This window comes from Falco punctatus, assembly GCF_963210335.1.
Source record: "Falco punctatus genome assembly, chromosome: 3".
Lineage (NCBI taxonomy): Eukaryota > Metazoa > Chordata > Aves > Falconiformes > Falconidae > Falco > Falco punctatus.
Genome location: NC_137582.1, coordinates 89,628,209 through 89,653,513, shown reverse-complemented (window position 1 = coordinate 89,653,513; position 25,305 = coordinate 89,628,209). Strand labels below are relative to the sequence as shown.

Sequence of the window (25,305 nt, the reverse complement as noted above, 5' to 3'; positions counted from 1 at the left end):
CATGGTTTGTTTTCTATGTCTATTTCAATAAATTGAATTTGCTCTTTTGCTGTTGAAGCAAAGTAACTAGGTTAGTAAAAAAAAGGTAGGGCTAGTACTAGGAGTTGTACCAATCACAGGAATAAGATCAGGAGGAAAAGCACCTAAGGGGTGAGAACTAGTGCATATGGCTTCTTTAAAAATTCATGTCCATAAGGTTTAGCAAATTGAAACATAACAATCTTTGGAATTGCCTGATTCATGAGGTGTCAGTCACAACAACATATTGGGGTCTCCCTACCAGTGAGTAGTGAAAAAGTGACAGGGACAGAGTTGGAGCTGAAAGTTTCCTCCAGTCAAGAGAAAGGAATCTTTCAGAAATCCCATTCCTCGTGATGGTCTTTGAGCTAAAAAAAGGAGTCAAAGCATCTCTCCCAGCTGCTACAGATTCTGAATTTCTCAGAAAAGGCTTAATCTCTTCTTTTTCAATGGCACAGGCAAAACAAGGAGCTAATCATCACCACTTGCAGTAGTCTCTTTTGGCACTCACATGGACAGTTTTTCTACTTTGTTTTCTATTTTGCCATAACAAGGTTGCAGCACGTAACACATACCACAAAAACTCTTGTCATTGCAATCCATCGTTTTTACATTTTTTAATTAAATAAAGTGTGAAACTGAGATACACAAACATTTCAGATACAGATGTGATTTTTCTGATGTGCTTCATCATTTATTAGATTCCCTTTTGTCTATGTGTACACTAAATGCTCAAGGCTCAGAGAAAAGAGTGATTTAGTATAATGCAAAATTACGTAGGTGTTCTACAAACCCTACAGATATTAAACCATTACAATGGGAAAATACTTAAATAGGAGGGGGAAAAAAATCCATTTAGCAATTATCTTTTTCAATCCTATTGCCTTGTAACATGAATTGGACTCGGTTTGCTTCCAGTGTCAAAAAATTAATAAAAATTAGAAAGGGGAACAACCATTTAAAGTCAATAAGTCTGCATATTGAAAGACTGCAATATATCCTTCTGCAGCATGTTTTATAGCAGTTCTTCCAGTAACTGCTAAAGAATATACACACTGATCTGAGCTGATCTAATCACACACCACTTTATATGTACACTGGATGGGGCAATTTAATTTTTACATATAATTTCCAAGTCAATTCTAGGCTTCACCAACTCTGTGCTCTGACTTGTGTGTGCATTATGACAGTCAGAGATCCAGACCTGTTTTGGTGACTGTGGTCCAGTCAGGAAAACTTCCCTCCAATTCCAGCAACCTGGTTACTCCTTTCTTTTCCTTGCTTGATATTGGTAAGTGGATATGCAACATAAGGCTAGAAGAACCTTAAGGTGACGTTTAATGTGCTTCCTCACCACTGGGCAAGTTCAAGTATAGCTACACAATTACTGGAAGATATTATATAACCTGGTTTTAAAAGCCTTAAATGAGAAATGACCATTCTGTTTCTTTATAAACTAATCTGTTCTAGTACTCAATTGTGCCTGCTGTCAGGAAGCTGCTTCTTAATTTTGGAACCAAAACGTCCTTGACTGAAGTATGAGCCTATTATTTTTTGTCCTGCTCACTATGAATATGAAGGGAATATACTCCATTTTTTAAACTTCTTTCAAGATCATCATGGTGCGTCTTTCCAGTTTTCTTTTTCATGAAGAACTCAAATTATTTCAATGTTTTCCAGTATGTCATATGTTCAAGATTTCTAAATATTCTCAGGCCTTTACTGATTCGCCTCCAGGTTACCCGCATCTTTATTGAAAGGAAATATCCAAAAGTGGACACGAAACTCAACATGAAGCTTTGAGACAGTTCTAGTGCTACACAAAGAAAATGGGAGTTCCTGCACAGTGAGTCCCTTCCTTTGTAACTTTAAATTAACAGACTTTTGCTCATCTGCACAGTAGATAAAGCAGGAACCAACTGGGAAAAAACCCATCATCTGAATAATCATGGAAGGATCTTAAGCTTTCTTACACTGCAACACAGACATACAAGTTACAAAACTCAGTCAATATTGCAGACAATTAGAGCAAAACACAGACTAAGAACATCACAAAACAAAGTAGAACTGAAGTGTTCAAACGAAGAGATGCAACAGTATTTCTTACAAAGATGCAATACAGTGCAACAGAAAGCAACCAAGAGCACTCTAAAACAATCAGATGGCCAAACACAGCTTCAAAATTTCATCTTGACTGTAAGGAAGAGAGCTACAATCCAGGGTCCCAAGCTATGACTTTCTATTCTATTCACTTTGCTGATGAAAGAGGGAATGCTATTTTTATAGCACTCAGTTCCTGTTACTAGACCCAGATCAAACAAGAGAGTAAATACCAGCCCCAAAAGGAAGATAGGATTCACACCAATTCACAAGAATTAAAGTTTATTCAGACACCCGCCCAGAACAGTGAACCCCCCATTCAGTTGAGGAAGCATCATACAATGAATTTCAGGCTTTGTGAAATAGGGAAAAAATTAATTTACAAGCTGAGTGCTGTGAAAACTTCTGTGTTTCTAGTGTTTACCAATGATGACAGCTTATTCCCAGCCTTAGAATCATTAATACTATGTTCAGCTAACACAAAGTAGGAAACTTCTGATGTATTTAGGTACCTCATAAAGTTGAGATTAACTATCACAAATCTTTGCCAGGTCTTTCAGTTTCTTCAAGGAGGAAGTCAACATCTGGTTTCCTGGTAGCAGGGGTGGAGAAAACCATTCTGAAAAAAATTGCTTTGTCACCTTGTGGCTGGTAGCTAATCTTTGCCATTCCTTCTGTCATCTGTGCTTTGATCTTGGAAACAATCTGCATATAAGGTGGGAATAAGTGTGGTTAACAGCCTTCCTGAAAAAGAAAAGGGGGGGCGGGGCGGGAAAAGCTGCTTTCTCCCTCTGCTCTGTACCTGGTTTTGCTATATAACCTTGCATGATGTTCAACCCAGATCAAAATGCAAAATGTTTCACAGGGGTGTGCCTAACAGAAGAAAGGATGTCAGGAGGAGGAGAGCTATGCATTATTTTGACTGCATAGTTTCAAGTGTCATGTGGCCTTTACTGAAGCCAGAAAGAATTCTGTCTGAAGAAATGGGGGGTGGTAAATTCAAAACAAGGAAAGACAGTAAATCCCTGGATTTGAAATAATTTGATAAAGGATTAATACAAGTGTTTCATTCTGGGGATTATCTGATGAGTATTTGATGTGACTAATGCTTTCAGTAACCATGCTTCAATATTACAGCTGTACAACTAGTCAGATTATTGTTTGTTTCCTCATCAGACAGTTCCAAACCCCAAGAAATTGTCACAATGGCTAAACAAACAAGGAAGGCAATACAGACACGGGCATGCTATCCTACTCCACTGCAGTAAGGGATCACCTGCTCCAGTAGAACCCGTTCTCCCCTGCTTCTCTGTCTGGTCTTGTAGCCCTCTGCTGATCCCATGAATGCAGAAGTTATGTAATTCCTTCAACTCTTGTCCCGACTCCACCAAAACACCATAAAAAGTGATCAGTAATCATAAATTGTCCTTAGTACCTCACTTGCACCCCACTCAGAGGGGAATACTCATTCAGGCACTATTATGACCACCCTGGGAATAACGATAGCGGTAGAGCCTGAGCAGGGCTGGGTCATTCAGTCTGCAACACAGGACAAAGTCAGAGTGGACTGTAGTTGTATTAACACACTACAATTTTGTTAATGTTGGTATAACATACGTTCAGAATTTCATTACTTCTGTGAGATTACTTCAAACATCTCCACTGTCACAAACACTTCCAAAAATTTTTTATTATTTTATTTGTACTACAGATGTGTGAGGGTTTATTTCATTTGTCTTTGGCTTTGTCCAGTTCTACTTCTGACACTGTTCTTTGCACATCAGTTGAACAATGACTTTTGAATCCTGTTTACAGTCAAGCAAAAAAAAAAACACCAAACATTAGACTATAGTGAATTATTGCTCAATGCTTTAGTAACCTCCAGACTGACTGAACGTTAGAAACATTACCTGATAAAGTAATTTATTCTGTTCTAGTCCACTCAGTGGGATGTACCAGAAGCACACACTGGTGAGTTCAGGCTTAAAAATAAAAATAAAAATTATTTCTTAGCTTAGGAAACCCCAAATCACAACAGAAACCTCTCCTGCTACTGGTCTGAAGTCAGAGAACTTGACGCACAATCAGCAGTACATGCATGATCTGTAATCTAAGTTGCAATTTTCAGGAATTCTACCCTGTATCTAGATAACAATTGTTCTGATGAAGGCTGACAATTACTGCAAGACAGTACTCCTTGTTACCCTCCTCTTACTTGTTACCCTCCTCATTGTGCTTGCTTTCTGAAGAAATCTACATCTATGAGAACTTTTCCCTGGAAAATGCTGGGTACTCTGGCCCTTATAAAGCAGACCATTAAAGCAGATGTTTAGCGTTAAACTGTTGAGCTGTTCTGTCACGATGTGGACCTCAGAACACAATGACACACAGGAAACACTGAATCTTCATTATGCATGCAATACTGTTATTTTAAAATGCTACCATTTTAAAAACAATTTGTTCAGAACAGCAACAAAACCAAGTTTCTAAGTTTTACCTAGAATAAAAATACTGGCAAAAATTACTAGGATAGTGTTTCATTTCGGCAATCCCAACATCTACATTTTAAGCATATATTGCTATTTAAGTAGTGAAACAATAAAAGTCAAATCATAAAAGAATTTATTTTACCTTTTCAAGCTATGTTGACATTATGAAAAAAAGTCTAATCAACCTAACAGTTCTTGCACCTTTCTACTCTCCCACTGAAACCTTTTCAAATAAGTAAGACACTATAAAATTATTTGAATTTTTACTGCTTTGACAGAACACCGTGATAGGTTGTAGTTCACATCTTGCAGGATCAACATCTTACTTGTCCCCCGTTAGTTATCTTCTCCCAGCTGAAGACTAAAAATATTTCTAATCTGATTTGCTACCTTTAGTTGTAATACTACCAGTGTTTGCTGAATAAGAGGAAGAAGGATTGAAGATACTGTTTCTTCAAGAAATACATGTTACCATAAGGACTCTCAACAGTACACTAGAATGCTTACCTAGAAAATGCCTGCTTCAATTAAACAAAGGAAAAACAAAGTAGAATGTTACATTAGCAAAGAAGACTGAGTATGTAAGAAATATAAGACAATATGCAGAAAGCAGAGATCAGAAAGATATTCCATTCATCCATACTTACCTTATCATCAAATACAAGCTTAGAGTTTTCTCTTGAGCTCAGTTCATTGTAAAGCTACGCAGCAAGTTCAAAGAATCTGTTGATAAGAGTCTCAAAGCCTAATGTTCCCTGTTGAATATCAACACATTTAGAGAGGTGGTCACAGCAATGATAAATATTCACTATACATTACATAAACATCATGATAGAAAATTATAGGTTATACTGACCCGATAACTTTGTGCTGTGCAGAATATACCAATCCAGAGTATACAAGCAACAGCTTCATGAGAGTAAGAAACTGCTATGAAATAATGCAATTTCTGCAATAAGCATTGATCTTAATTAAAATAACACAGTCTATAAAGAAGCTAGCCATCTTAGGTTGCCAGTGATGTGTTCCATTTGTTTGGTTTTGCCTTTTAACTGATAACTGTTATTTCCCATTTAGTGATTAACAAAACTCTGGTTCTTTAACTACTGTTTAAGTAGTGTTTCATGGATTTTTTAACTTAACCTTACTTCCTATCTTAAACAATTTCTGGATATTTTTTTTTACACATACAACTTGTTTTCATGAATTATAAATCATAAAAGTGAGAATTTTAGTATACTTTGATCTTACTGTAGATTATAATACAACACTACTGATTCTCTTCTAGGCAGAAGGATCAGACAACTATACTTCGTTGTGTTTGGTTTTTTAACATCAACTTTACCTGCCACAACAGTTGTTGTCATTGTTGTTTGTGCTTAAAGTATGAAAAAAGCAAGTGTGCACATTTAATATTCTATATTTACAACATCAGCCTTTTTATGCAGTGTACAATATTTCATACAAGACATAATTTTATTCATCTAACTCAAAGAAGTGGCTACTGTATTCTAAATAAAACTAAGATTCCATATCTATACATAACCATTTGGAACAGGAAAACTGGCAGCACACTCTCAAGGAAAAGGACATAAACCAAGTTATGTTTTAAGATTTAAGGGCTGGAGATGTTTGAAAACAAAGCTACACAAATTTAAGTGTGTAATGATCTTATATGGAAGGTAGGAAGAAATGGCAATATAGGTTTTAGAACACATCAATATTCAAGAGGCCAGATTCATCTGAGAACCTGCGTTTCCATGCCTGTCACAGTCACAAGGTGCCAGTCAGCAGTAAGTCAATTAACGTGAGTGATATGTTTGTAGTACAAAAGTCACCAAGAGCATTCATACGCTAGGTGGTTGATAGGTGCCTCCTCTGTTTACAGATCTGGACCAGCAATGAAATAGACCATATACTGCTGCCTCCAGTTCCCCCCTCTTTCCCTCTCTGAAACATTTCTAGCATGAAAAGGGCAAAAATAATACAAAAAGAGCCTTTTGGTCAACATGTTGACTTTTATAATGACAGGAAACGCATCCCATCTATTCAGTAAAATGTTGATGCAGAAGCAAACAACAATTAAAAAAATCAATGAGAAACAAAGTATTATTTTCTCTTAACCCCTGAAATATTGATTTTGACTGTGGACAAAAGATGATTTTAACTCTTGTTGCATGTCTACATGTTCATTGTGGTCTGTGTCTTTCCAAAGCACTCCCATTAGCATAGCATTCCTTACAACACTTAAAATCACCAAATCATTTAGATTGGAAAATAACTTTGAGATCATCAAGTCCAACCATTAACCTAGCACTGCCAAGTCTACCATTAAACCATGTCCCTAAGCACCACCTACATGTCTTTTAAATACCTCCAGGAACGGTGACTTCATCATTTCCCTGGACAGCCTGTTCCAATGCCCAACAACCCTTTCCTTCAGTGAAGAATTTTTTCCTAATATTCAATCTAAATATCCCCTGGCATAACTTGAGGCCATCTCCTCTTGTCCTATTGCTTGTTACTTGGGAGAAGAGACCATCACTCACCTTGGTACAACCTCCTTTCCTTCCAGAAGTCCAAGGAAGCAGTTCTGCTGACCACCCTCCTTCCTTCTCCAAGAATTGAAAACTATCATTTTGTGGTTGCTATGCCCAAGATGTGATCACCCACAAGTCCTTCTCTGTTCACACATAAAAGGTCTAGCAAGGCACCTTCCCTAGTTGGCTCCCTAACCAACTTGTATCGGTGATTTTGAGAAATTAATATGGCTGTGCTCTTCACCATGCTTTAGAAGGCATGTTCACCCTTGATGAAGGCTGCTGCTGAAGGGTCCCATACCAAAACAGGATTTCAATACCATGACCTATGGCTTTGAATTTAATTCACCTGTCCTTTGCCACTTACAAGTTTGACATGTACTTCAAACTTTAGATCTCCGAGCAGTTAGAGAGACCACTTAAAGTAAAGATATTTGCCGAGTGTTTAGCAGCATGCTTAGCTTCACCATTAGGTGGAAGGGGAATCTATAAGTTGTAATTTAAAGGACACTTAATTCGGATAACTCTGGAGAGGGGAGATGAACCCCACAGACATATAATTTCTAACATGGATGAAGCTCATATTATTATAAGAGTGCTTCTTAATATTTCGTGCTGCACTGCAGTTTAAAGTTTTATCTTTGTTTTCAAATATTTATCAGCCTAAAACAATGGAAGAAATTTGTTACATTTCTGGAATAAGCTTGTATTTTTGGAGTCCTTTCCTACCTTCGCATTCCAAATTAAACCAAAGCTTGTAGACATCAATGTGTTGACCACAGTGAATTGTCCTGTCCCTGCGACAAAAGCTATGTCATACTGTTTGGCTGGAACAGACAGCCTGCATACATCTGTTTACAATATTATAGAAGATCCTACTAAAACTATATGATGGTCACTTTGTAATGATATATGTGCAAATAACTTTTCAGGAAAATTCAGGTTTTTTCTCTCTAACTGGAGTTTAAAAGAAAATAAGCAGGACTAAAAATCTCTCCTTGCTCAAAGCCACACCTCCATCAACTGAAGAGAAATAAAAATTAATGAAGCAATAAAAGGATCTTTCCATCTTAAACCCATGAAAATTAACAGCAAAATGTGTGAAGGAAGCATTAAATCATGTTAAAAGTAATAATTCTCCCAAATGCCTTTAAAGGTGCATTTATCTTTAAGACAATATGTTTTCTGTTGGTCCCGTGGCTAAGAATGACAGCACAGACTCTGGTAAACCTAAACATAAGCAAGTAACCTTGTTAACTTCTCATAAGAGTATCTCATAGGTGAGTTGAGTGTATTTGCCACATCATGTCAAGGTTAAAGACTATAAACCCCTACAGATAATTAATGCACCCACCACAACATTATCCTTTGGCTGGTCTACAGGAGAAAATTAAGTGAGCACTTAGCTAGGCTATAAATTACTGCTACGTTCCCTGTGTGGGCTCCAAGTATTGCCATGAGAGGCTGGTTGCTGCATTTTGAAAGTTACCCCATGTGGAGTATTTGAAGGACTATTTGCATAAGGAAATAGAAGTAATTAACATGCTATAAATTCACACCTTTCCCTGCTGCATGCTGACTTCTCCTGCAAATGAAACTCCCAGCCTCACTGAACACCACGTACTGTACTAAGATAGCTAGCAGTACAAAGGCTGATTTAATTTTCACTATGGTGTATTCCATTTGCCAGGCATTAGTTTGGCAAGCAAGCTTTGCTCTTCAAAGAATGGCAGCTTCCATAGGTATTTTAATGAAAAGGTGAGAAAAGTGAGTAGTCTGCTCTTCCGATTTACACAAAGAAAACATGCTTAAAAGTATCAACTATCTGGGATCTGATAGAACTCCTCTCAAGCCTTTTAATTCTGTGTGCTCCCAAATATTTGCAACAGCTTAGAAAAAGAAGTCTAGGTCCGTTGGAAAAACCTCAAATCAGATACTGTACCATGCAAGCCTGATAATAATTCTGACTTTTAATTTTAAATCTTTAAATTTATAAATGCATAAACAAATATAAGCTTGGCTTACACAACCTTGCAAGACCTTTGAGCCTGCTTTGCAATTTCAGACAGCTCTCCCCAAAAAGGAGCAATCTGTGGAAGAAATCAATACTATGCATATCAGGATTCAACTGTTTTTATGTGCAACAGCCAACATTTCCTTAAAAGAGTTTCCTAATATGAGGTGTGTAAGCCTATCTATAGCATCTATCTAGAAGTTTTCAAAAGGGGCTAATGGCCCAGAGCTCCTATAAACTTCAGAATATGGAAAAAAATCCACCAGTCCAGACTATTTAGTAAACACAATACCAAAACTGGCTAAAGATATAAACAATAATTATTCATACCACTTCACAATAGCAACAAAACCTCAAAATCAAACCCAGCTACTTCCCCCCCTACACCCACATACTTACTAACACTTTTGTTTGGGAAGCATAATCAACTTACTTTATTACAAGCCAAATATCCTGAAATTGGAGGGTAAACCAAATGACAACTCTGAGGGCAGACAGTAGCTCAAGAACTCAAATGTTATGTGCTGGACAGGTAGTGTTTGATTTTTGAAGTTGGCTTAGCTGATGCACAAAATAACCATCTTAGAAGTGGTATGTGCTATATTACTGCATGAATGCAGACAGAACTTAGCTCTCTAAGTAATAAGAATATCCTTTACTACCCCATCTCCTTCTATTTCTTAAATTCCTACTCCACTTCAGGGTAAACTAGAAAAAAGGATGCTCTTCCAAAAAAAGCAAAACACCCAAAAATATAATGGCACTTTGTAGGCCTGAATCAATTTGCGTGTGAAAGAATCTCACATATCCACGCATAAAACACAGCCCAAGTATTGTCGTCCATCAGAGAACTTCCATTACTTCTAATCAGAAGCTATCCAAAGACACCACAAGCTCTTAAGTGGTTTTGCAAATGTAGATCCTGTTCCTGCTGTGGTGGTAATGTAGCTGAAGAATGTTTTCTGAGCTTTCTTGGCTGTTCCACCCAATGAGGTGTTTCAGCAATGTGAAAAACAATTGAACAGTAACAATACCAAAAGTCCACAATTTAGATGGACCTGCAATGAAATACTTAAGCATCAAGTACAATATTTTTAAGTTACTTTTTTAAAATAGTGAGCCAACACAGAAACATCATGTTTCCTTTAATATTATATCAGAGGGAAGCATTTCAAATTTTCCTCCATTTGGGGAAAACTGGCTGAAACAGCAGGACAGAATTTGACAAAAATTAACAGACAGTTCTTGTTCTCTTCAAAACCAGATTTTTCAGATATTTTATTATTTCTTCAGGGAGTGGGAAAACATACGTATCCTGCTTTGTCTTTTATAATCAGTATCAATGACAATTTTATGTGAATTAATGCTGCCAGATTTCAGATAGCACTGTCAGATTCAGCTCCACATTAACATTAAAAATGAGAGTGAAAACAACAACCTATCTTTTGATTTTCAGTATTTTGGCCTCCAAATCTGCCAGAATCATTTTCCCAGTGTCAGATATTGAAAGGGAGGAAAAGAAACACAAAACCAACCTCAAGAGAATTATGTCAGTTATTCTTCTGCATAGTCTTTAAATATACAGGAATCAGGTATCAGATTCTACTTCTAAGACTGTTCATAGTTCATTATTATTTACCGTATAATATGTTCATTTCATCTGCAAAATTTATGAGCAACAATTCCATGTCATCACCAAAACTGTGAAGAAAAATGACAAAAAGCACTAGAGGAAGAACCGGTTCCCAAGTTCATGTTCCTCAGCCTCCTTTCATCCAAGAAGTACCTAAACTTGTAAAAAGTGTTCATATGCCATTTGTGTGTGGAGGCCTGACAATCCATTTGCAGGCACCTGGAGGCTCTCCTGGCACCCCTGCTCAGGTACAGCCCCAGCCCCGCGCTGGGGGAGCAGGGCAGGCAGCAGCTGCCCTCGCCTCGCCACCGAGGGGACCTGCCTCAGCAGGAAGAGGCTGGAGGACCGGTTTGCTGGTGAGCATGGCCTCACAGGGCCGTAGCCATCCTTTTCCTTAATCTTTACCCTACAGACAACTACAAGGAAGAAGGATCCACCTTTTAAAACTATTTATGGTCCAGGGGCCTTCTTCCCCAAACTAGGAGAAGTCAGCTGTCATGCCCAAGCCTCTTTCAGGCCAAAACCTTTCAAAACCAGTATTTTCTGCTTTTTTAGTGTCCTTACTTAAAATTTCACTGTGATTACATTAATTTCATTTTTTAAATTTTTCACTAGTGCCCAGGTTCTGGCAGAAGCGGTGAAGGCTGCGGAGGCGGCCCCCATGAGGTGGTGCCAGGGCTGCCCTGTGCTGAGCACAGCCAGTTCCAGCCAGTTCCAGCCGGTTCCATGTGGCTCCACCAGCCCCAGCGCAGGGCACAGCTGAGCCCCGCAGCCACGGGCGGGCGCCTCGGGGAAAGCCGGGCTGAGAAAGGGCAAAACGGTGCCCGGCAGCCAGGGCTGAGGGCAACGGGGTGAGAAACAGCCCGGCCAGCCCCGAGGGGGGAGCGGGAGGGGGGCAGGGGGCTCCGGGCGCCCCCGCACAGACACCCCTGAGGCCCCAGGGGAGGGAAGAGTCCATCTTGGTTTTGAGTATCAGTAGAGAAAAGTTATGGAAATGAGAATGCACCAAGTTTCTGGATTACTTGTTATGTTTCAGAGTACAGATTCAGAGTCTGAGTCAACAGATTCAGTCATTGAGGCTACAGGGAGTAGAAGCATTGTACATTTACAGCCTTCCAAGAATAACAATGATAAAAAGCAATATGAAGATAAAGTACTAGAGGGAATACTCCCTTTTCCCCTGATGTGTTAGTGATAGTTAACCCCCTTTACCACATGTTTTCATGGACAGAAGCAACACTACCCTCAGCTGAATTTCCTTTCTCCCCTTGATCTCAAAGTTATGTCACATGATATGACACCATATAACTGTGGCCATCCTCCATGTTGCAGATCACCAAAACCAGAGAAATACGCTATTTGGAAATGTTTGTTTCATCTGCTTTCTCAAAAGTGAATGGGGTCAAGAATCCAAGAGAACTTACAGCAATGTATTAAGCTTCTGGGGATTTAGTGGGATGGAAATGTGTGTGTGTTGAGTGGTGGGAGTTGCCCTCTTAAATGCCTAAGACATCTCAACCTTAATAATGCAATTGTACAAAAATTGATAAACGTTGAAGCAGAGAGTTCTACAGAAAGGAATGTTGCCTTTTCAAGACAGGTACTACAGACTGAGTTCCCTGTAGCTTTGACAAGATGCTGCATTAAGCAGAGAAGAAAATGTGAAGAAAGGTATCAAAAGTTCAAACACAAACACTTGGTTCCCATCCATCATGTAAGATCTAAGAAACAGATCTCCCCTCATCGCACCCCCTAATTTTGTTTCGTGATGCTTCTCACCAGAATTTGACAGCACACTGGGCATCACACAGATTGTAAAGAGAGAAAGATAAGAGATTTCCTCTGCTGCAACACTGCCAGTTTACATTTTGGCAATGGAAGAAAATATGAAGAATTCAGTAATAGGTGGCGTGGGTGGTGGTTTTGTTTTGTTTTTCTTCAATGAAATGTAACTTCATATTCTTTTAACAAGAAAAAAAACAGAAACAGAACTAAAGAGATGTGCCCTAAAGCCCTGCACATATGCCAAGAACAATGAATATAAAAGAAATATGTTTGTAAACCTCTCCTTGAAACCACTACTGCACCTGTTCCACTAGGCTTATGCAGAAGACAAAAGGTTACATACCAGCGAGAAGAAAAAAAACCTTCTAAACAAAACAGTGGAGTCTAAAATGGAAGAAATTCAGACAGACTGAAAATGGTAACCGGTGCTTGGACAGAAGCTCAGAAGAAAATAAGACTCCAGTCAAGGCTGCCCTAGCTTAAGAGGCCAGTTCCCCACCACCTGTTCCAGCACACCCAGATCTCTTGGGGCAAATCCTTTGGCTTGGAAAGCAAAGGCAGGTCTCTTACACTCCCACCTGTGCCCCAAGGAGGCACTCTGGTCTGAGTAAGGGTCTCCCACCCCACCCCAAGCTCCTGGGCTGCTACTGCCCCAATGAGACTAACATATGACAGATAGGAGCACTTGGAGAATTATCACACCCCAGAAATGCTGAGTTAAGAAAGGAGGAATCAATCTTATCCAACATTAGTTTTCTTCCCTACTGTTGTCCTTTAACCCCAGCTGACAACTAAGCACCACACAGCTGCTCACTTGCTCCCTGCCCCAGTAGGATGAGGGGGAGAACTGGAAAAGTAAAAGTGGGAAAACATGTGGGTTGAGATTAAGGCAGTTTAATAGGTAAAGCAAAAGCCACACACACAAGCAAAGCAAACCGAGGAATGCATTCACCACTCCCCATGGGCAGGCAGGTGTTCAGCCTTTAGGAAAGCAGGGCTCCATCACACATAACCATTACTTGGGAAAACAAACACCACCACTCCAAACAACTCCCCCCTTTCCTTCTCCTCCCAGTTTCATATATGCTGGGCATGGTGTTCTATGGTATGGAATATCCATGGGTCAGCTGTCCCAGTTGTGTCCCCTCCCAACTTCTTGTGCACCCCCAGCCTACTCGCACAGGCACAACAGCCACTTTTTACTTAAATGAATAGGGTAAGACCTGAATAAAGACCTAGGAAAAGCAACTTGTAAAACTGATTGCTGTGTTTATGAACAGTGGATTTTGTTCAAGATAGTCAGAGTTAATTTTATAAAATGGGATTTCTGCAAGGAAACAGAACCAAAGGCACACTGCATCAGAGGAAGTTAAGGCCTTAAAAAAACATTATTGATAGGCACGGCATGTCTTACATTTTACCACTACCACACTTCACTGTAATTATGTTATCTGTCCCAATTCCAAGAACCGCTGTTGCTTTCCTCCATTAATAATGGCTGTTAAACATAAAGAATAAAACGTTTGAGGGACCTTTAGGCATATTTTTGCATACATGAAATATAAACTGTGTATATACATAATTTTTTCTATATGTGGTGTATGTTCCTCTTCATTTTTTCTGTCCTAAAGAAATACATTGTGTGTGACTCAGTTAAATTAAAATGCTAGCATTAAAGAGGAGCCCTGTTAAAAATCATCAATGTTCTGTCAGTTTGTGTCTTCAGCAGGAGCAGCAACACATCCTTCAGAAGAAGCAGTCTGTCTTCTGTAATGCATCCAGTTGTGCAACATCGTACCATGCCACACAGGAAGATAACAGGTTTTCCTCAAATGGTTTCATAATGCATTCTGATAAGATACACACGTGTGTGTATATGTTTAATCATAGATAATTAACTTCAGTGCAGTACTCAGCAATTTACTAAACAATTTCACTCAGTAGCAAGGGAGAAGCAATTCTGGAATGTTCCTTGTAGTTTATGATGGCATTATTATTGAGCAAGATTATCATATAGCCATGCGATATCAATAACCATTTAAATTATAGTAGTAACATTTTTATAATGAATATTTACTAAGTGTCATCATGAATATTTACTAAGTGGTTGATTACTTGAACGTTGGTTAGTGCAGTTAGTCCTAAAGCTGTAGGTGAAAGCACTGAGCTATATAACTACTTAGAATGTCTCAAATCAAACATTATGGGATTTGCACAGTATAAAAGAATAAATTTATCTAAAGTATTCTCCATCATTTTTGTTTGGGTAATAATACCCTTGACTTGTAATACCCTTAACTAAAACCATTAAAGCTTCACTAACTGTTTTATCACATGCCTTCACAGCAACAAAACAAAAAGCAAGAAAGCAAGGAGCATTGTCCTCTGAAATGACATACCCAAACCACAGCTGAGGCAGCAGCATCAGGGTGATGCTCACCATTGCCCCCTACAAGGTCACTGTGCCTCTCCAGACACCTGCAGGGAGGCAGCCAGTCCCCACAGAGGGCTGTCACCATCCATTTAGATCTCTCAAATTTACATAACAGCGTACTCCAATAAAAAAATTATTTCATGAGCTCATTAAGAAATACAACAAACATGACAAACAGGAGCACAATCCCCTTTTGCCCAGACTAATCTATCACATGAATTCACTTGTTCACTGCTCAAGTCATAAGGTTTTAGAATTCACAACCCATAACTCAATTGGTGCAACTGAAGGGGGGGGGGGGGGGGGGGGGGGGGGGCGAGATTTACCTAGCCAGTGGTGAAAGTGCTCATCTTTCCTCCTCTGTAACACTGTGGGTGCACCCTGTATAACACTGGGAAGCAAGAAAGTCTTAGCAGTTCAGCTGCTGTGGGATCCACTCCAAAAGCTTTTTGGGTAAGCTGATGGTTTTGACCATCCAGCTTGGAGGGTTGGTCTATAAGTTAACAGATTCTGACAAATCTGCCAAAGACGATGGACAGCAATTTGCAGATGACAATGGCTGCATAATCACCCTTTAGCTCTTTCTGATCACCTGTCCTGCCTACGTGTTGCTCTCGCTTTGACCTAAATGGCACTGCTCCCAGCGTACAACAGGCCTTAGCATGAGCTGTGTTAACCAAAATCTAATCAGGAGCTGAGTGAACAGTCACAAGCACAGAGCCACAGCACTGAGTGTCACGTCCACACCACCTACATTGCTGCCGCAGGGTGTCCCGGGGGGGTCCCTGAGCCAGGGCTGGGTGCGGGGCAAGGAAAGCAGGGTAAGGGAGCACAGCTTGGCCATCCAGCTGGCTGTGAGGCACCCTGGTCCTACCAGGCAGATTCTTATATTTGGGGAAGAAATGCTGAGTTTTATTGATGCTCTTGAGACCCTAGTGTCAGCTTTTACAGACCCCAAGGGTGTTGCTTGCTTGCTTTCACAAACCCCTCCACTCCCTAACCTCTGGTGCAGGTCAGGCACAAACAGCTCTGTGCCAAGCCCACCCAACTTGGCACGCAATCCACCTTGGCTTGGGATCTAACCCTAGAAAGCTTTTAAGTGCACACCACAGCTCTTTTAAAGTTACTTACAGCAGCAAAAGACAAGCAGCCAGTGGCTTAGCCAAAGTGGCTGCAGGGCGCAGCAATGTCACCCAGGACACTCTGTGTCCATTACCAGTAGTTTTTGTGTCACACAATGATGAGTAGATGAGTAGGAGCAGGTCATATGCTCACCCATCTTTGCCCCTGACACAGGTGAGCTACACTCTCCATACTTGTCTGTAACAAAAGACTGAATGTTTTTCTTACTAAATGATCAGAACAAAGGTGCCTTTTCTTTAATAAAAAGGACATTAAAAAAAAAAAAAAGTGATACCACAGGGTTCACCACCACCTGACAGTTTTGGCAGCTGTTTTTATCAGCAGGGAAAAAAATTCTGAAAAGAGCACCCCTACATTAATTCTGATATTCATATTCCATACCAAGTTCTTTCAGCTGAGAATTATTTTATTTTTGAAATTTCTTTAGGTCTTTGTACTGTAAAAAAGAAAAAAAGAAATTGAGTATTAGCAGCTCTTTTTTATTGACATGAAATATTTAATTCAAACAAAAGACTGATATTTGTACAGAAAATAGACATACCTGGGTTTGGTTAATGTATAGCTATGTTTGTTCCTACTCTTTGAAACTGTCAAAATTACAATGACAGAAAAACAAAAGACAGTAAAAAACAGAAAGAAAAAAAAAAAAGGTAAAATACTATGCATGCTTCAGGCTAATTTGCTAATACAGGTCAGCAAGATATTATTTTTCTCCTTCCGTTCCCTGCAGTAGCAAGCAGGAAAAGAGGCTCAATTCAGGGATCTGCATTCAGGTAACAGTGATTTCTTTACTATGTGCTTATGCAGACCATACTCTCCCATGCAGCCCATCATATGATTGAAGGATCAACTCAGGTTCAAATACTTGCAGGATGAGGATGCTTACAGTAAACATCACAATCCAAGTGACTCAGAAGTACAGAGCACTGCAGGCTTAAATCTAAGACCAGAGGTTCCTAAATCACTAAGAATATTCTTCCCAATAAGCACTACAAAACATTTGGGATTTTCAGAAATCACAGGCTGTGCGCTCTGGCACAGGCATTACAGCAGTCCTCACTGATGATGTGTCACAAGCAGGCAGTTTCTAGAGCCTTAAGGTGGTGAGATAACTAAGGTGTTCAGAAACAAACAACATAACACATGGAAGTGCAACCATGCCTTCAGTTATAACCTCAGGGCAAGACTTGTAGGAAGCCAGCGAAGCACTGCAAAGGTTTGGTATGGCATGGAAATAACAGAGTTTGAGTTTTGAGTAGTTTATTCCTTTGCAAAATCTGAACATTGTATTCTCAGAGATCTTGGGCCAGGATCTTCAATGTGAGCCATCATTGCTCTTCCAGCCCTGTATGAATTCCCTGTGAGGCAAGAGACTAACTGCAAACATTCACATTCTGCCTGCTTGCACCGTCTGCCACCTGACAGCATTTCCTCTCCATTCTATAGCCCTTTCTGTAATTCCTCAGTTTTGATAATGCCAGAAAACTCACTCTGGGACATGGGAAGGAAAGGATTATTTTTTTCCCCCTAATTCTTTATACAGTTGTACTTCTTAGGCCCATTTAACCCTTTTCCTCTTCCTTCACCCATCGAGTCCTACACTTTAGCAGAACACCAAAACATTGAGGAAGATGAATTGCTTACATCCAAACCATTGTCACTGTAGTTCATGCCTTAAGTTTGTTATTTTGTTTTATTGAGGCTGATTTCTGATATCAAATTGAAAAAAAAAAATAATTTGAGTACCTCCAAATCTGGAGATGTTTCTATCTGAGATTTTTCAGGCTGAGAAAGTATTTTTACCATGTTTTTACAGTATATTTCAATTGTCACAATTTGTGTTGAAGTTACAGATATTATTTAAAAAAAAAAAGCATAACCAAAGTTATCTGCCTTCAAAGCAGTTTCACTCACTGCTGTTTGCTTCTAAATTAAAATGCAGGTACAAGTTACAGCCTATCTTACTGCAAGTTCCTTTGCCCTCTTGAAAACTCATCCTCCTCTACAGCCTGATCTAAGTACAAATTCTCTCTCAGTTCAGTGGTGCTATAGGACATCACAGGCTGACATAAACCATAAACAGGGTTAATTACCTTACTCCGCTTACCTGGAGAAAATGTGCTATCTGCTTAAAATTCCCTCCATCCAATCATTTAATGCATTTTCTTTAGAAGAATCTGCTTCATGACAGTGAACACAGGAGCCATTTCATACGTAAACCTATATATGCATTTCTTTTTTTCTTTAAAAAAAAAGTAACACCTTAGTTTAAGAGTATTTAATGATGCATAATAGGAGAAACATAATTAAATGGAAGTTTTAATTTAATAAGACCAGAGAGCACTAATATTTGCATTTCTCCAGAGGAGACATTTGCTGCATTTTTGATAGGGGTCACTATACAGCCTGTGATTGTGTCTACTGCTTCTAAAAACTGTAGTTCACAGTCAGGTTTTCACTACAAAATTTACTTAATTCATGTGGGAACTGTGAACTATAGCTCCCTTGACTTAAAGATTTCAGCATTTCAGAGTCATACCTCGTTATTTTTGCTGAAAATTAACACTGGACTGTGTAGCACAGTCTTTATGCCACACCATCACCTTTGAGACGTTCTCCATACAATCTGTAGTGATGTTGGGTGGCTACAATAACCCCAAAGTATCGAGGACCGACTTAAGGTAAAGTTGCAGTCCTGTTAATAATATGCTTTATGGAGCAAGAGGGTTTGACAGCTACCTGATGCGTGCTGTAGAGGCAGTTAAAAATTCTTTGAGTAAAATTGATCTCTAAGGCAGTCAGGATAACTGCCTAATAAGTTACAATCAGTACATGGACATTATCATGCACTACCTGCCCACTTCACCATACAACTCCAAACAAATCTGAAGCCAGACACAACTTCTAGCCAGTAAAAAGTATTTACATGGGCTGGTGAAAGGCTTGCAAGCTCTTTTCTGTCATTTGTAATGCAGAGGACAAAGCACTTTGGCAAAACTGAGTAACAAAACATACAAAAATACTGCACGATATGATGACTTGCATGCAATTGAAATCACTTTTACTTAATTTACACTGCTCTATTAGATTACAAAGCCATACAGATATTTACCTGAAAGAAGATTTATAAGAGGTGCTTATAAGGTATAGTTACACACTATTGCCTAGTACTAGAGCCCAAGGGAATATTAAATTTATTCAATAGAGACTTACTAGACATGACACTGAAGCACTGGTATTTTCTAGTTAAACCAAAGTCTGTAACACAACAGTCCTATAAATTTAGCTTGGAATGTCAAAAAAAAAAAATAAAAAAAAAAATAAAAAATTAACCATCCCAGATTAATGTATCACACCACCACTCAAACTGAAAACCAGATTAGGACAACCTCAGCTATTAGGTAATAAATAGCAACAGGAATTTTCTTCAGAAGACAATAATTTTAAAGCAAGCAAGAAAAAAGCTCTGAAACTTCAAGCAGAATTCTGGCTTTTTGGCCTTTTGCATGCAATATTTTTTTCCACATGACCAGGTTTGCCTAGACCACAGAAATTTACGCTAATACACAATAAGCTATATTTGTGTGCTGGATTGTTAGAAAGATGCAAAAAATAATAAAGAATGGCTTTGTTATCACCAATGAAGCCAAATGCATGCTTAATTTAATTGGAAACATCAGGAATGAGAAATGGTCGCTTGCATGCTTTATGACACCAGCTCCCTTTTTCCCCTGCAAATTATACTATAGCTTGTCAAAGGGGACTGAGAGACTTTTTCAGTCCTTTGCAAAGAAGTTCCCTAGCCAAATACAAGTAGTTCAGCTCAGAAGGAGAACTACTTATATGTTCAAAACTATTAGACTGGGTCTACAATCCCTGTCTGATATTAATCAAGAAATGCAGTATAGATGAGAAGCCTCATAAACCCTTTTCAAAGGGTATCAGACAAGTAACGTTGCAAGTTAAAAATAACCACAGTCTTAAAGATGATAAAGTGTTATCACATACACACTCTACATGCTTCTTTCTCCACCTACCCTTTCTAAAGGGAACCATATATACTATAATTATCCAGATTTCTCTGGTTTTTGTGTTTTTTGGTTTTTTTTTTTTTTTTTTTTTTTAGACACCAAAGAGCTAAAAGGATATTCTGATTGAGAAATGGAGGTAGGAGCATTGTTTATCAAACGTGAAAACCACTGGCTACTTCCACGAATATAAAACCTTATTCTAGCATCTCCAAAAATAATTAAACAAACAAACAAACCCAGAAACATTCCTCACAGGCAAGTAAGTACACATTGTTTCCACCCACTAATATATTATGAACCACTCTTGAGTTATTTGTCAAAGAACCTAAGTTAATTCTAGGAAGGACAGAGTTGGTACCTCAGCTAAGCCTGCAACCATCAATTCTTTCCTCTGTTTCCCTTAGCAAGTGTGGAAGTACTTCTCATTAAACCTGTGATTTCTTTTCTTGTATAAACACGCTTTGGTCTCTTACTCCTTTGTATTTGTCCTAGATGTTAGCACTATTCTTTTTCTGCAAGTAGAACATACTCGCTAATGCTCTCAAGGCCACTCCTCTATTCTTACCCATTCCCCACTTCTGGAAAGCTGTATTTTCAGTCCTGAAACCTATCAAAACATCTTTGACAAAATCCTGCCTTTTATTCATTATTATTTCATGGATGCTAAAAAAAGAAAACAAGGTGTTTAGGGCAAATATCTAACAAGCCTTATACTGAAAGTATTATTCTGGTAAACCATCAACTAATATTACAAAGACAAATATTTCTTTTCATTTGGGGGCTGGTGAGTGATGTATGTATACCTATACACACACATACATATATAGGTATAACCATGTGTATGTGAGAGTTTTACAGTGAATTCATTAAACAAAGGTTTTTAGGGTGCACAAATATAGCAGAACCAGTCACATACACACTGTAGTTTAGATTTCTTGCAAGATTCTTTGGGCAAAGCTATGGCAGGAGGTCAATCCACCCTTTGCCGAACCTGCTCTGTTCCCTTCTGTATGGGGTTATAAATGCTCCCCAGTCTTGCACGCAGATATGCAGCCCTGGTCAAACATCCTAAAATATTAATTCTTCATGTATTGGTCCTGCAACCAGTTTCACAGGGCAGAGCACAGAGACATTAGAAGTTTTGATCTGCATCAAGAGCACATTTTAATTCAATGTATTTCCAAAGGAATACCATAATTCTTCTGGTTAGCACACCCAAGCCACACACAAGATGAGTTGCTATTAAGCAAAATGGGAGAGATAAGTGTTTTAATATTCTGCCAGCAGTCATTGATGCCCTGAGGAAATGTCTTGCTGGAAGTGAATGGGGAGCGCTTTCAGAAGTGCTCTCAGCTAAAGCTGGCTGCCTGGCACTGGCAGAGCAGAGGTCTGTCCTGTTCTGTTTTGTCATGCCCCTTGCTGAGCAGGGGAGAACTGTGAGTGTAGTCAGGAAAGGAATGCTCAAACGAGATGCTGTCCACTATTGACAAACAATTGTATGACCACACCTTGGGTTTATCTGCACTAAAAGGTCAAGGTAGAGGCGTAATTGCTGTAATTTCACTTGCTACAAAAGACTGGTACGTACAGTATGTGCATGTTAGTATTTGCTGTAGCTGTGAGCCATTCCCCGGCTAGGCCAATAATGGCAAGGCCACTAGAAAGTTGACTGAAGTTGTGAGGGTGTCCTGAAATAATAGGCAAGCAAACCAGGATTTGTGTAATAAATAGTTTTCTCCACACAGTCTTTATGATCTTTTATGAAGTGATTTGTTAAAAGCATATGGAAATTAATATGGGACACGACACAGCACGTTTCATGGTGACATTGGGAAAGACAGACATCCCTGAGAAAATGATACAATGGATGCTGTAAAGCATTATGCACCATTAAATTTTTTTAAATTAAATTAATCAACTAAATTTATCATCTACATCAGGGTGACACACAAGTGTTTGCTGAAGTTACTCATGGCAGATGTTCAGAAGCTTCTTTTTTTTTTTAGGACTAGAACTCCATATGTCCTTGAATATCTGAACAAAACCAAATGGTTTTACATCTTTCTGCTAGTTCCTGGATTTTACTGAGTTAAGGACTGTGCAGGACTTAATGCCTCTGTAAACACAGCAAATAAGTTAGCTGAAGATAATACAGGAAAAAAATGGACACGGGAAGTCAGCCAAGCAAGTCATAAACAATGCCTTAATGAAAAGCGTGAAAATAAAACCATGCAAAAAGAATCCAATCCTGCAAAAACATTACTGTTTCAAATAACTTTACCATTAATGAGGGAGTAAGAGGAGCTTTTCCCTCCTGCATTTATAGTTACAAATTGAACTTCAATATCTAAGTAAAGAAGTAATACTTTGAGTACCCAATTTAGGAGCCTTTTTTTTTTTTTTTCTACTGACCATACAAAGACCCCTAAACAAGACAGCATAAATAACTCTTCCAATCTGTTAACCAGTCCCAGAGCAGTACATCTTTTTCCACCAAATGTCTTCTATAATAACAAAACCTTTTCAGAGCATTATGAACATACTGGAAATACAGAATTGCCACAAAACATATACCATACATTTGATAAAACCCAGATTTTCATACAAATCTAGTCTAATCCATGAATCAATGTTTCATGCATCCATGATGTGATATAACAACGAAGGCAGGTACGCTTTTGCTACTTTACTTGTTTTAACTCTGTGTTTGAAGGTGCCCCTATATTCAGCTACTATTCGTTCCAAAGGCTCTGGCTGGTCACACCGCTCTAGACTTGAACCCTTCCAAGCCTTCCAGAAGCTGATGGGGTGGTCAAAGTCCAAGAATTAATTTTCTCCATCACAGGTTTTCTTACCATAACTCAGGAGAATCTGTCACCTCAAGCAAGAACTGTTCTGTGAAGCCTTCAGCATTTTTAGCAGGTAACAAGTCTACACAGAAATGAGGAGAACGTGTGAATCAGTGTTAAGCTTTATCAGCTTAGTCAGGCTGGTCAGAGACTGTTTTAGTGACTATGAATTTTCTGCTGAGTTTGTCCCTGTATAGCCGTTTCACAGGCAATCAAACAGGAATGGGGCTATAACAAAACAGTGTGGAAAAATGAAAACATGGTTAAAACCAGAGGGCTTTAACACATGAATGTTTTTGCAACATTTGTAATTATGTTGTACTTCTTGTTTCTGGCACAAGAAGTGCCACAGACTGCGAACCTGGCTCGTAAGAGACTTGTCATTTTCTTAATGGCCAGCTGCCAGAGGGTAAGATGAGGAAGGGTGAGAAGGGAAGCATTAGCTTGCTTTGCAGCCATTCCCAGGACACAGGAGTGCACTGCTCTTCAATGCCACTTTCCAGCAGCAATGACAGAACACATCTCCCAGGAAGAAAGGGAGACTATCCATAAATCTCCACACTGCTCTGAAGAGGTGGGTGCCACAGTGACCACTGTACATTCACAGCTTTCTTTTCTCTCACATGTGGTGGTGGTCCCTAAGAACCCTGCCAAAGTAGCTCCACAGCATGCTATTGAGGCCCTGTGAGATCTTCTCGAGAGAACAGACAAAGAAGGTTTGTTCTCAGCAACATTTAAGATGAAGTAATCACAAATTATAAGGTTTTTTTTAAATTATTATTTAGCCTTACCTGATGCACAGATGTTTGAAAATAATCCTCAAAGCTCAGTGCAGGTCTCTCTCTCCTCATTCTCTTGCTGGACACTGCAGATGTCTATTTTACTTGCATCTCTAGCATTAGAATTAATGTCTTCATCTGCAGAAATACCATCGGGATAGGAGAGAAGGTAGAGGGAGAAGAATAAGACAAAGCATTATTAGAAACATAAAAACTACCATACCTATGAGATTAGCTCTCCATCTGATCCAGCTGAAGATAGGACCTGTTATTTGACTATGAAAGTATCTTTTCAGTTTCTTATAGCACTGATGCTGAAAAAAGCAACAGATGGATTTGAAGCAGCACTCAAAAAACCACAAGCACCAATCCCAAAAATCTCAGGTGAGGTTAATGCACTTGGCAAGGCTGAGTAGCCTGAAACACAAGGATTTTTATGAATGATAGAGCTACTGGTTTACCTTTATGTTATCCTGACTCTGATTCCTAGCTGTGAGGGAAAGGAGGAAAGGGGAGAAATGAAATACATTGAAACAACCTGTGGTTTGAGAAATCACCAAGCTGCAGGTTGCTGGAAGCTGGAGCATTATGCTGGGGTATCACTGCAGGGTTTTCAAGTCGGTGTCAAGCTCAGAGAGCAGAGAATGTGGTGGTATCTTTCTTTTATTTGGTATCTCAGTGAGCAGATGGTGAAAGACCCGTTTTTAAAGCTTATCTCTGCTTTATCACCAAGCAAAGGATGAATCATTTGGAAATGGAAGTGGGAACAGAAGGAAGCATCACACTTTCTGCACTGTAACATCAAGGATTGGTTCTTACAAAAGGTAGGGAGCCAGGACACTACTCTTGCACCAGTAACAATTTGTGTGTTTATTATTAAAGCTTACCTTAGCTTTCTGCTTTACCAAATTCAGTTTCCATATCTGAAAATATCTGTTTTCTTAAGAATATCTGTAATATCTCTAAAGTCAGTAGAAATATCTGTAAAAATAACATATTTGTTTTCTTACTTGCATAGTTGGCAGCAAGCCTATTCCAAAGATAACAGCCTTTATAGTTTGGGTCTTAAGCTTGCTAATTTAATTTAGGATGGAAATATGCCAGTTGCCCTTGTCATGTTAATAACAGATTTATCGGGCTGGACTAAAAAAGCTGTAGGGTCCCCATTGCTGACAGACCTGTTTTCTGGGATCACATGTCAGGAAAGCAGTTGCATCACTGCAGAAGCATCATTCTCAGTCTGAAGTGTTTCACATCCAGCACTGCAATGTCTATGCTGTCAGCTTTTCCTTCTTCATCCATACGTTCACTGTCCCATGGAGAGGTATGGTCAGGCATATGTGTCCTGAGAACCATGGGAAGAGCTGGTGTCGGGATAGTTCTGTCCAGCCCTTTTGACTTATCCTCACACTGCAACAGGAACATGCAGCAATGCTGATGTACGCCTGTTTCCCCCCAGGCGCACAGCCAGCCTGCTTCTGAGAGACTGC

The 25,305-nt window shown here is 39.2% G+C and overlaps 1 pseudogene across 1 annotated transcript; it reads right to left on the bottom strand.

Annotated features, from left to right (window-relative positions):
* Window positions 1-159: 159 nt before the first annotated feature.
* On the bottom strand, window positions 160-24,736 carry LOC308061085 (glutamate decarboxylase 1-like; annotated as a pseudogene). Its single transcript has 7 exons — window positions 24,721-24,736; window positions 22,952-23,118; window positions 21,776-21,942; window positions 18,264-18,376; window positions 5,255-5,424; window positions 4,029-4,100; window positions 160-2,838 (listed from the first exon to the last, which is right to left on the bottom strand). The product of its transcript is annotated as a glutamate decarboxylase 1-like (transcript).
* Between the last annotated feature and the right edge of the window lie 569 nt (window positions 24,737-25,305).